General features: G+C 41.8%; 1 long non-coding RNA gene across 1 annotated transcript in view; it reads right to left on the bottom strand.

Moving 5' to 3' along the window:
- Positions 1 to 7,993: 7,993 nt before the first annotated feature.
- Positions 7,994 to 11,015, bottom strand: part of LOC116534342 — a 28,259-nt gene continuing 25,237 nt past the window's right edge. Inside the window, exon 3 of the long non-coding RNA XR_004261667.1 lies at positions 7,994 to 8,004. This is a non-coding gene — a long non-coding RNA (uncharacterized LOC116534342). The remainder of the gene's footprint in view (positions 8,005 to 11,015) is intronic.

The following is an 11,015-nucleotide window of genomic DNA, read 5'->3' as shown; positions in this document are numbered from 1 at the left end:
CACCTTTTCTTTCATTTTTCTCATTATACTGAGGGTAGAAAAGGACACTGAACATTGTAAAGAAAACCACACTAAGAAAATCACATTAAATGTTAAACACAGATCAACATATTTAATGTTGAATTTTATATTATGAAATTATAAAAGAGTAACTTAACAGTTTCAATTATCTGTAAAATAAGCTTATATTGAATATCTGTTTGTATTAATATTTTGGCAAAATCAATAGTGCTACTTCTCTCAGATGACTGGAAATTTTACTTTTGGGAATAGGTATGTTAACAGCTCTTTGGAGAGGTATTTTTCTTCCAAGTGCTAATTCCTAGGTAGCAATGCTTTTGATACCTGTGAGTACGATGCTAAAATAAACTAATGAACTTCTAAGTGTCACACAACTATTTTCTTTGTTCTTCCCTTTCTTCCTGTACAACCTGTGCTGCTGATTCTAAAAGGGAACAGGGTCCAGTGAACTTAAGCAGGAAGTTGCGTATAAAGTGACACTTTTCAGAGAAGTAACAGGAGAGGTGATCTAAATGAGATTGATGAATCCCATGGTACTTGCTCCAAAATGTAATTGATCTTCTATTGTGTGTGACTATAAAAGTGACAACATACAGAGAGAGGCAGAGCAGAAGGACGTAAGGAAAGTGGAGAGTTCAGGTAGCTAATTTCTAATGAGGGTGAGAAAGATGCAGGTCCCTAGTAGCCTCCAGTACCTTCTCAAAGGGGAGTTTGATCCTCAAAGTTACAGACAAAAAGCCTGGATTGTTAGGGCCAAATGTAGCTCATACAGCCCTGTATTTACTGACCAGGGGTGCCATAACCAAGTCCTGCAGTTTGGGTGGGTTAAACAACAGAAACTCAATTTTTTACCATTCTGGAGGCTACAAATTGAAGATCAAGGTCTGGAAAGGGGAGGTTTCTTCTGAGGCCCCTCTCCTTGGTTTGCAGATGGCCCTCTTCCCCATGTATCTTCACATAGTCCTGCTGTGCGTGTCCAGTTCCTAATTTCCTCTTCTTGTAAGGACATCAGTCATATCAAATTAAGGCATTGGGGTGGCCTGATGACCTCATTTAACCTTAACAATGTTTCTAAAGGCCCTATATCCAAATAAAATCACATTCAGAGATACTGCAGGTGAGGACTTCAACATATGAATTTTAGGTGAAGGACACAATTCAGCCCATAACACCCTCTACTTCTTTTCTTTATTATGTAGGTAGAAAATTGAACCTTGGAAAGATTCGAGAGTCAACCTTGAGGATATGGTAGAGCCAGCTTTTGAACCAGGCCAAAGCCCATGCTCCCATCGCTGTCTTCAAAATCTCTGACTTTATTTATTATTATTTATTTTTGAGACAGAGTCTTGCTCTGTTGCCCAGGCTGGAGTACAGTGTCACAATCTAGGCTCGCTGTAATGTTTACATCCTGGGTTCAAGAGATTCTTGTGCCTCAGACTCCCAAGAACTTGGGATTACAAGCACACACCATCACGCCTGTCTAGTTTTATATTTTTAGTAGGGTTTCACCATGTTGGCTAGGCTGGTCCCGAACTCCTGATTTCAAGTGATCTGCCTCCTTCAGCCTACTAAAGTACTGGGGTTACAGACATAAGGCACTGTGACAGGCCCCAAATCCCCTTTTATTTATTTAATTAATTTAATTAATTTATTTTTTTAGAGATGGGGTCTCTCTCTGTTGCTCAGGCTGGAGTGCAGTGGCTGTTCACAGGTGCGATCCCACTACTGATCAGCACGGGAGTTTTGACCTGCTCCGTTTCCTACCTGGGCCGGTTCACTCCTCCTTAGGCAACCTGGTGGTCCCCGCTCCCGGGAAGTCACCATATTGATGCCGAACTTAGTGCGGACACCTGATCGGCATAGCACACTACGGCCCAGAACTCCTGGGCTCAAGTGATCCTCCCACCTCAGCCTCCCGAGTAGCTGGGACTACAGGCATGCACCACTGCGCCTGGCACCATTTTTTTTTTTTATGGAATTTAGTTTCATAAAGATAGCCTGACACATAAACGTCTAAGCAGCCATACACATTGCACAATGCAGTTTAATGTGTGATGCTGAAATGGGTAAGGGCTCAAGATTTACGGGGACTCCAATGATGGAGCAATCATGCCTGCCACAGAGGGCCACCCTGAGAATCCTAGTTTGTGGGTTCTCTCCCTCCATCGGGAGGCCCTGTGTAGTGATGAAGAGAAAACTGAACAAGAAAACTGAAATTCATATTCCCAATATACAATAGCCCTGTGATTCCATTTTCTGGAGACGTTCAAGGTGGGGGTGGGGCGAGCTCAGGGAGGGACAAGCCGGGCTGCTTCACCCATTGGAGGTGGTGCCTTCCTTCTCTCAGGCCTCGCTGACAGGTCTGATTCTGCAGCCTGATTTCAGGAACTTGTGTAGCTTTCCGTTTTTTCAGGGTGATGAGCTTTCAGCCCAGCACTTGCTAACACTAACAAATGAGGCCAATTGCAGCTCGCTGTGGATCACCTTTCAATAGAGAGTTGACAAGGAGAACAATGCATTTGTTTGCCTTTGTCAAAGGGTTTCAGGCTGAGGTGTCAAAGGGTTTCAGGCTTCCTGTGACTGCCAGAGGAGAGGAGAGAAGGAAGGCAAGTTCAGGCCTGCTGACACTTGTGGGTGGAACTTGCAACCACCTTGCCCTCCTCTGAGTTTCTGCAGGAATAAACTTTGTTCTACTTGAAGAGGCTTTTAATTATAGCAACAGCATACTGCCAATTAGTGGGTTTTTTCCCCCTAAAGAAATAGTTCCCCTACACAACACATACGTATTCACGGCTGCATGATGAGAGAGGAGCATCTTCTCTCTTCTATATATAGAAATATACATTTCTGCCTAAATGGGGCAATTGTTTTCCCCTTCAGTTCCCTGTTGATATTTTCTGGGCTAGAGGTGGTCTCATGCCTCTTAGAAGATTTATACCAGCTATTTGGAAGGCAATGAGCAGAACAAGGTTTTCACTGCCAACCTCCCCAGCGAGGCTGCCCTTCTGTTAGCTGAATGACCAGGTGGGAGGCCTGGCAGGGGTTTCAATTATTAGAAAATTTACCCTGAAGCACTGGGCATAACCCAATGACAATAACAGTCCTCTGCGTTTCCCAAAGGACAGAAACTTGATAGTAAATGCAAAGCTGTACGGACACCTGGGGCAGGGACTTGGGTCATATAAAATTTCAACCTTCAATAATTTAACTATTGACAACCCCCAGAAGGAGGCCACAGGGGGCAGTGCTGAAATGGAGCCTCTTGTTCATAGGATATCTGTTTTCTTATGATGCTCTGAAGTGATTGTGATATTATTTGTGAATTGGGTATTATGTCACAGTTCCCACTTTCAGACCCAATTTCTAACAGATTTCCCTATGACCTACTGTTTTGCAAGACCATTAACTTGAGTGTCTCACAATTCCTATCCAGTTTGATGTGAGTACCTGCTTATAGCTCAGGGATGCATTTTTAGAAGAGAAACATTTAGAGAAAACCAAAAAAAAAGACCCTTTGAAGTCATTTAAATTAACGCCACACTTCCCCTCTCATCTATACCTTTGTGAGCTCACAATCCCAAATAAGCTTTTTTCCAGATTTGATTGAAAGAACCTCAATATTCATAAATAAGAGATTCTACACTATAAAAAATAGGGGAAAATACCGCAAAGACCTATGAGAAAGAACAATTAAAGACTGAAGGAGAAGAAATGTTGCTTCTATGATTTGCTCCTGCACTTGGTTCAGAATTCTTTTTGGTGGCCCTTGAGCTGCATTCCACAATTCAATGTACAGATTATTTATGCTGCAGGGGAGCCCCCAGACTGAAGCTGTTGTGGTTCCATTAGTCAAGGGGTGACAGTGCTCAAACGTTGTCTCATGCTGTTATAAAAAAGCAGGATTCAAAATCTGCTGGGATTTTGAATTACTTTTTCTTCCTACACCTCACCAAAGATAGGCGTACCCAAGTAGCATTTTATGTTTGAAAGATCATGCACTATAATGCTTCCTACTTCTAGCAATTGAGATGCTGGTTAAAGGTTCTTTGTGCACACTTTTTTGAAAGAGCATTCAATTAAAAAATGAAGAGACTGGCTTTGTGACCAGCTGGCTTGCTATGATTTGAATGTGTCCCCCGCCAAATTTCTATGTTGAACCTAACCACAAATGTGATAGGATTAAAAGGCAGGGCCTTTAGGAGATGATTAGGCTCTGAGGGTTCCAGATTGATGGATGGAATTGGTGCCTTCCACAAGAGCTTGAGGGGGCAAGTCTGCTTCTTCCACCTAATGAAAATGCTATGGGAAAGCACTGACTGTGACAGATGGGTCTTCATCAGACGCTGCATCTGCCAGCACCTTGATCTTGGACTTCCCAGCCTCTTGGACTGTCAGAAATACATTTCTGTTCTTTACATATTACCCAGTCTAAGGTATTTTGTTCTAGCATCCCTACTGGACAAAGCCATCACTGTAATGAAGATGTTAAATGGCTCAGTGTTCAAGAGTTTTCTCATTTCAAAATCTTTAATAATTTCCCCCCAACTGGTGCAATCTGCCCCTCTCCACCACTCAATTCCAGCTCTCCTTCTTTTGTTAAGTTGCCATCCACTGTGCCCTTTTCATGGAAGGTCTCTCCACTTGTTTGTCGTGAGTCCCTCCTCTTGGACCTGAACTACCTTCTCCTCTGTGTTGTTTGTGAACATGTGGCTGCATCTGTCCTGCTGGGTAAGAAGCCGCCGGTCACTGGCTCCTAATGCTCTCTGAGCATGTCGGGGAGGGAGAGTTTTCATGACTGGTTTCATGGAGACTGGCATTGAAGGCATCCAGGGTGAGTGTAGTTCTTCCCTGTCAATCCTCACCCCTGGGGTTGTCCAAACAACAGCAATGTTTTTCTTCATCTCGGGATTACCACATTGCTCCTATTTATAAAAATAGAATAATAAACTTATCAGAAAGTGACTTTGTAAGCAATATGTCACTCTAGGATAACAAGCACCTTGGATACAATTGGTAGTACTAGTTGAGGGCCACAGCTGTTTTTTGTGGGGAGGGGGAAATTATGTAGAAAGAAGTAAAATCCCATTGTTATTAAATCTTGCAAAACAAGTTTAGGCATAGAGATGAAATTGGGATACATGATGAGGCAGATCTGGAGATGAAAATAATTAGGACTGATGTCTTCTCTGAAGCTCTCACCTATCCCTTATCAATGCAAATAATTTGTAGGTAACCGACTACACAGAATTCCTAATTACTAGCCTGAGATGACTTCTGAAGGAATAAGATGTTTACAACGCCATTCGGAGCTGTTGGCTTTCCTTAGGACTGAATGGCCACCTGGGACCTGGAGGACCCTAACTCCGGTGACTTCTCACAAAACCTGGAACTTGCTGCTCTTGGGATTAGGTGGCTTGTCCCTGGCTGGACAGTGTGGATAAACTGATTGCCATGCTGTGATTCTAAACTGAGGCTATAGTCTACTACAGGAAACGCTTCTAGTTTTTTTCTACGTTGCGCTGACTTTTCTTTTTGCAAAAGCAATGTTTATAACATGGCCAAGCTACCCTACACAAGGCAGGTTGGCAAACTTTTTCTGTAAAGATCCACATAGTAAATAACTTAAGCTTTCGAGGCCCATCATCTCTGTCACAACCACTGGACTCTGCTGTTGTGGTCCAAAAGCATCCATAGACAATGCATAAACACACGAGGGAGACTGTATTCCAATAAAGCTTTATAAACACTGACACATTTCACAACATTTCCATGGATCATAACATAGTTTTGTTTTGATTTTTGTACCAACCATTTTAAAGTGCAGAAACACTGTTTGCACGTTGGCTGTACAAAAATTAGGCAACTGGCCAGGTTTGCCCCTGGGCCATGGTGGCCGACCCCTGCTATACAGGAAAACTATTTACCATGGAAATCTGTTTCTTCAAGTGCTGGGTGCTCACACTGACCCTCACCCTGACAGCTGAATTAGGGTGTCTCTTTAAAAATGTGAAACTAAATAAATGAGGGCAGGCCCCTCTTACTATCGAGAATGCAGCTTGTGCACATGGTGTTATTTCATGTATCAGATTCCCACCCAGAAAACACTGTCACACCATTAATAATCTTCAGAGGAACACCTTGAAACTTGACTCACTGAGGGTACATTGTAAATGGGCTGTAATGGCTTTTATTTCTCATTCTTGTCACCTCAGATCTAATCGGCTGTTTTGTCATTTTTAATTCCTACTTGGCAGGATTCTCTGACTTCTCTAGCCTTTCAGATAAAGACTCAGAGGAGAGCCAGGACCTGAGGCTCTTAGGATTGGGAAGAAGAGCAGAGAGGTTAGGCAGCATGGATGGTGGCCACCATCAACTTGGGCTGATTCAGGAGCAGTGGGGAGGTACCCACATCCTCAAATGACCCCTGCCTCTACCTTCCACGCGGTCTTATCCATGTTCTGAAATTTGGGGACAGGATCTTTTAATCCTCAATTAGAAATAAGTTTCAATACAGGAACACCCAGATACATAAGACTTATAAAGAGACTTGGACTCCCACACAATAATAGTGGGATACTTCAACATCAATATTAGACAGATCAACGAGCCAGAAAATTAACACGGATATCCAGGACTTGAACTCAGATCTGGAACAAGTGAACTAAATAAACATTTATAGAACTCTCCACTTTAAATACACAAAATATACATTCTTATCAGTACCACATGACACCTACTCATAGGTTTAAATGAAATATTGGTTGGCTGCTTGTTTGTTATTTTCTTCCCTCATTTTTTTTCCAGTATCCATTATTAATGCACAATTATTGACATAAAAGAGGTTTTCAATACCCATTTTTAGACTGCATTCTAGCCTGGGCAATAAAGCAACACTTCCGTTCTCTCTCCCTCTTCCTCTTCCCCTTTCGTCCTCTCCTTCATTCTTTTTTTTTCTTTTTTCTTCTTTCTTTCTCTCTTTCTTTTTTTCCTTTAAAAAAAAAGTTCTTTCATCTTTTTTTCTCAAAAAAAAAAAAGATAACGGCTTAGATTGTTAACTATCTTATAAAGGGCTATTACGAAGAAAGTACTTCCTTAAAAAAAAAAAAAAGAAATTTCAAATCTCTTATTGTTCTACATTGTTTAGGAAGAAGACAAAGCTCTGAATTTGAGACCTCTAAAACGTGTAGCTTTTCTTTTCTTTTCTTTTCTTTTCTTTTCTTTTCTTTTCTTTTCTTTTCTTTTCTTTTCTTTTTTCAGAGACAGAGTCTCACTGGTTTTGTCCCCCGGGCTGGAGTGCAGTGGCGCCATCTCAGCTCACTGCAACCTTCGCCTCGCAGGTTCAAGCGATTCTCCTGCCTCAGCCTGCTGAGTACCTGGGACTACAGGTGAGCACCACCATGCCCGGCTAATTTTTGTATTTTTAGTAGAGACAGGGTTTCAACATGTTGGCCAGGCAGGTGATAAACTTCTGGCCTCAAGTAATCCGCTCCCCTCAGCCTCCCAAACTGTTGGGATTACAGGTGTGAGCCAGCGTGCCTGCCTGAAAATGGGTAGCTTTTTCTTATGCAGAGCACTTGAGCTCTGGTCCAGCTCCTGCAAACCTGAATTTCTACACCCATCTGGCTGTAAGCAACCAAAGGACCACTTTTGACTAAGACCCCACCTTCCTTGGACTGCAAATGATGAAAATAATTCACTTACATCACTGTAAATGACATAAGGGGTTGTGAATGATGAGAATAAATTTGTTAAATAAACATAAATTGTAATTTAATACAAGATCCTTTAAAATAAATAATGAATAAATAAAACTAATAAGAGCTAAAGTATTTTTTAGTGTTTATCACATCCTAGTCACGATGCTAAGCATCTTTCTCATATTAGCTCATTTCATCTTCACAATATTGTTGTTTTCATGGTATGGGTCAGAAAAAGAAACTCAGAAGGTATGTAGTTTCTCCAGGTCCACAGTAGCAGAAGAAGCTTTAGAATATGCAGACTCATCTGGCTCCAGAGTGTATGATCTTCACAACCCCTTAGGTGGCTGTGTGTCTTTGCCAAATCGTCTTACCTCTCTGAGCCTCCTCGTCCTCAGCTCAGAAATGAAGATTCAGGCTATAAAATCGCCAACCTCACTTCCAAGTCAAAATTCTAAATCTACTATTTCACACTTCTCTTTTCAGGAGGGAGACAAAACTAAATACGTACGTCCATAGGGTAACTTAGTGGGAAAAAAACTAAATTTTCAGGCTATGACACTTTGAGTCAGTGTTTATTTAGTAAAAATTCTCACACCCTCTTTGCATAAACTGGAATACAATTGAGCAGTAATAAATAATAGGCACTCATGCTCTGCTAGACAGGGGGAAGAGACAACATGGGGACCTGCTTTGATCTCTCCTTGCAGAAGCTTATAAACGATCCTGAAGGGTACACATAAATCAGAGCAATGAACTTTTCAATCAAAAATTCAAGATTCTGAATTATTTAAAAAAGCATTATGCTTATTATGCCGTATTTATTAAGTCAGAAAAATAGTTGCTACCAAGATTTTTCAGCAGGAATTGAAGCTCTAGGTGTTTAGGTGTTTAGAAGAAACTTGTCTGATGAATTATTTAAATATGAGCATTTCTGATCAATTCTGTAATCTAAGGTAACCAATCAACTAAAGTTCCCCATTCCTGGAGTGTTCCAATAGTAAGTGTCAGAGATCGAGGGAAGGATCAGGGCTGGAATAATAAAATCCAAAGCCCTCCCTTGGATGTTTCCAATTTTAAGGACAAAAGACTGGAGCAATTGCTTTTCAACCAATTAAAACCAGAAATCTAGAGTCCATCCCAGCAGGGACATGGGAAATAGGAGGAAGATGAGATCTCTAAATCAAACCCAGTGATGTTATGTTATCCAATCAGCTCACAGAGAGAAACCACTACCAACCTTCCCAGAGGATACAAGCTATGACATTAATTTTTTTTTTTTAAGTCAAGAGTTCAGTACCTGGCAGAAGACAGCTTTCCCTCCCTAACAGGCCCTAGTGAATGACCTGTTCCTAACTTCATTTATGTGCCTCATTTGGTCTTTCAAATATTGACTTTAAAAATATTCTTCAGAAGAAAGCCACTTGGGAACCTTTAAGTTGGAGTTCACAAATGATGCATACCCAGAGATGTTTATTGCAGGATGGAAATACAGACTTTTTCCCTCTCCTTATTTCCCTCCATCTAATTATCTCTTTATTCATTACTTTAATTACCTAATCATAAATTTCATTAGGGGGTTACTTGGAAAGAAAATTAGCATCAAAGCTTGGCAGCAAATTCAGGGGCTTTTGGAGACAGTCCAAGCTGTTTCACCTGTGATTAATTAGACTTTTTTTTTTTCCTTTAAGTGCCAGAAGGCTGTTGAGGTCTTTAAGCAGTTACATGACTGCCGGTGGTGCTGCAATTATGATTGATGCACGCGTCTGGAGTCTGCGGCTGCAGCCTGGCTTTTGTTGGCTCTGTGTGTGTGTGTGTGTGTGTGTGTGTGTGTGTGTGTGTGTGTGTGTGTGTGTGTGCGCGCGCGCGCGCGCGCGTGCATGTGGGCACATGTGTGAGACTGAGAGACAGAGACAGACTTAGGCAGCAAGAACTTGGGAAAACTCCAAGGGTTTTGAAAACAGTGAGGTGCCTCTTTAATATTCTTATAAATGCATATCTTCTAGAAGCTCGAAGAGCCAGAATTTCCTATCACAATATTTCAGCCATTTCAGAAATGCTGGTTTGGTAGCCCTCTTCCTCGCCATTGGTCATTGTGGAGTCTAGCTCTCTTTATAGGCAGACGCGCTGAGGAGTATTTCCAGCAATTCTTTTGCTGTATATAAAGCAGGGTAGCCAAGCCTATTTTTTTTAAAGATGGGGTCTTGCATGTTGCCCAGGCTGGAGTGCAGTGACTATTCACAGGCACAATCCTTGCACGCTACAGACTAGAATTTGGGTTCAAGGGATTCCCATGCCTCAGCCCCCAGAGTAGCTGGGACTACAGGTGTGTGCCACCACACCTGCCTCAAACATTGAAAGAGTCCATGTCTCTGTAACGTTTCACACTGCTGAAAAACAACATGGAAGAAAATAGTCTCTTTGGGGACTTCATTGGGTGTAAAATTATCCCCAAACTCTAACAATAAAGTCAAAGCCACCTCTCGATAAATTTGGGAAAAGTGCCAATCCTGGTAGTCACAATAAATGTGGTCTCAAGAATACAATATAGAAAAATGGTGATTGTTTTATTACTAGTTTCAGTTTATCACTTTTTCTTTATTCTCTTTGTGAAGGAGGGAGGAAAGAATTCTGAAAACCATTTGACTCAGTCGTGGTAGCAGGAAGTTCAAAGTTGTTGCCAACTTTTGCTGAACTTCCGACGCTCTAGAAATCATGGTTATTATTACCTAACATCCATCCCTCTACATGTTCATAGGATCCCATAAGGTAAATGTACTTGCTAGCGATGATTTGAGCAAACCCTTAAAATGACCCTGTAGGGCAGATGCACCCGAATGTGTGTTCCAAGCTAGGGAATCTGGGCGTGGCCAACCCAGAGATTTGTTCCTTATTTATGATAAGCATCTGAGCTCTAAGCCTGTCCTGTGGAACACAGTCATACAGGCAATTGAGGTTCTCAGTTTTGCCTTAAATAAAGATTGCCAGGTAGAGCCTTTGGGCAGAGGGTGTGAAGTGAAAATGCCGTAGAAGCTGCATGATGTTTGCAGGTGACTGTGGTTTTCCTGCCCAGCCTGCTGTCCCTGGACTGCAGAAGGTAGATCCTGCCACCACTGGACTCGTTCCCCTGTATATAAACCCCCAATAAAGCTCCGTGTCTCATTTGCTTGCTCTGAGTCTCTTCTTCAGCCTCTCAAACCTGGTGTCTTCCTTACTGAGGCTAACAGGGGTTCAACACAACACAGCTATGACTATGTTTTTATTTTTATTTTTGGAGACTCTCTCTCTGTTGCCGTG

Source organism: Sapajus apella, unplaced genomic scaffold (genome assembly GCF_009761245.1).
Source record: "Sapajus apella isolate SASKATOON/1434 unplaced genomic scaffold, GSC_monkey_1.0 scaffold86, whole genome shotgun sequence".
Taxonomy (NCBI): Eukaryota; Metazoa; Chordata; class Mammalia; order Primates; family Cebidae; genus Sapajus; species Sapajus apella.
The sequence above is the reverse complement of the archived record's forward strand: the minus strand, read 5'-3'. Positions and strand labels throughout refer to the sequence as shown.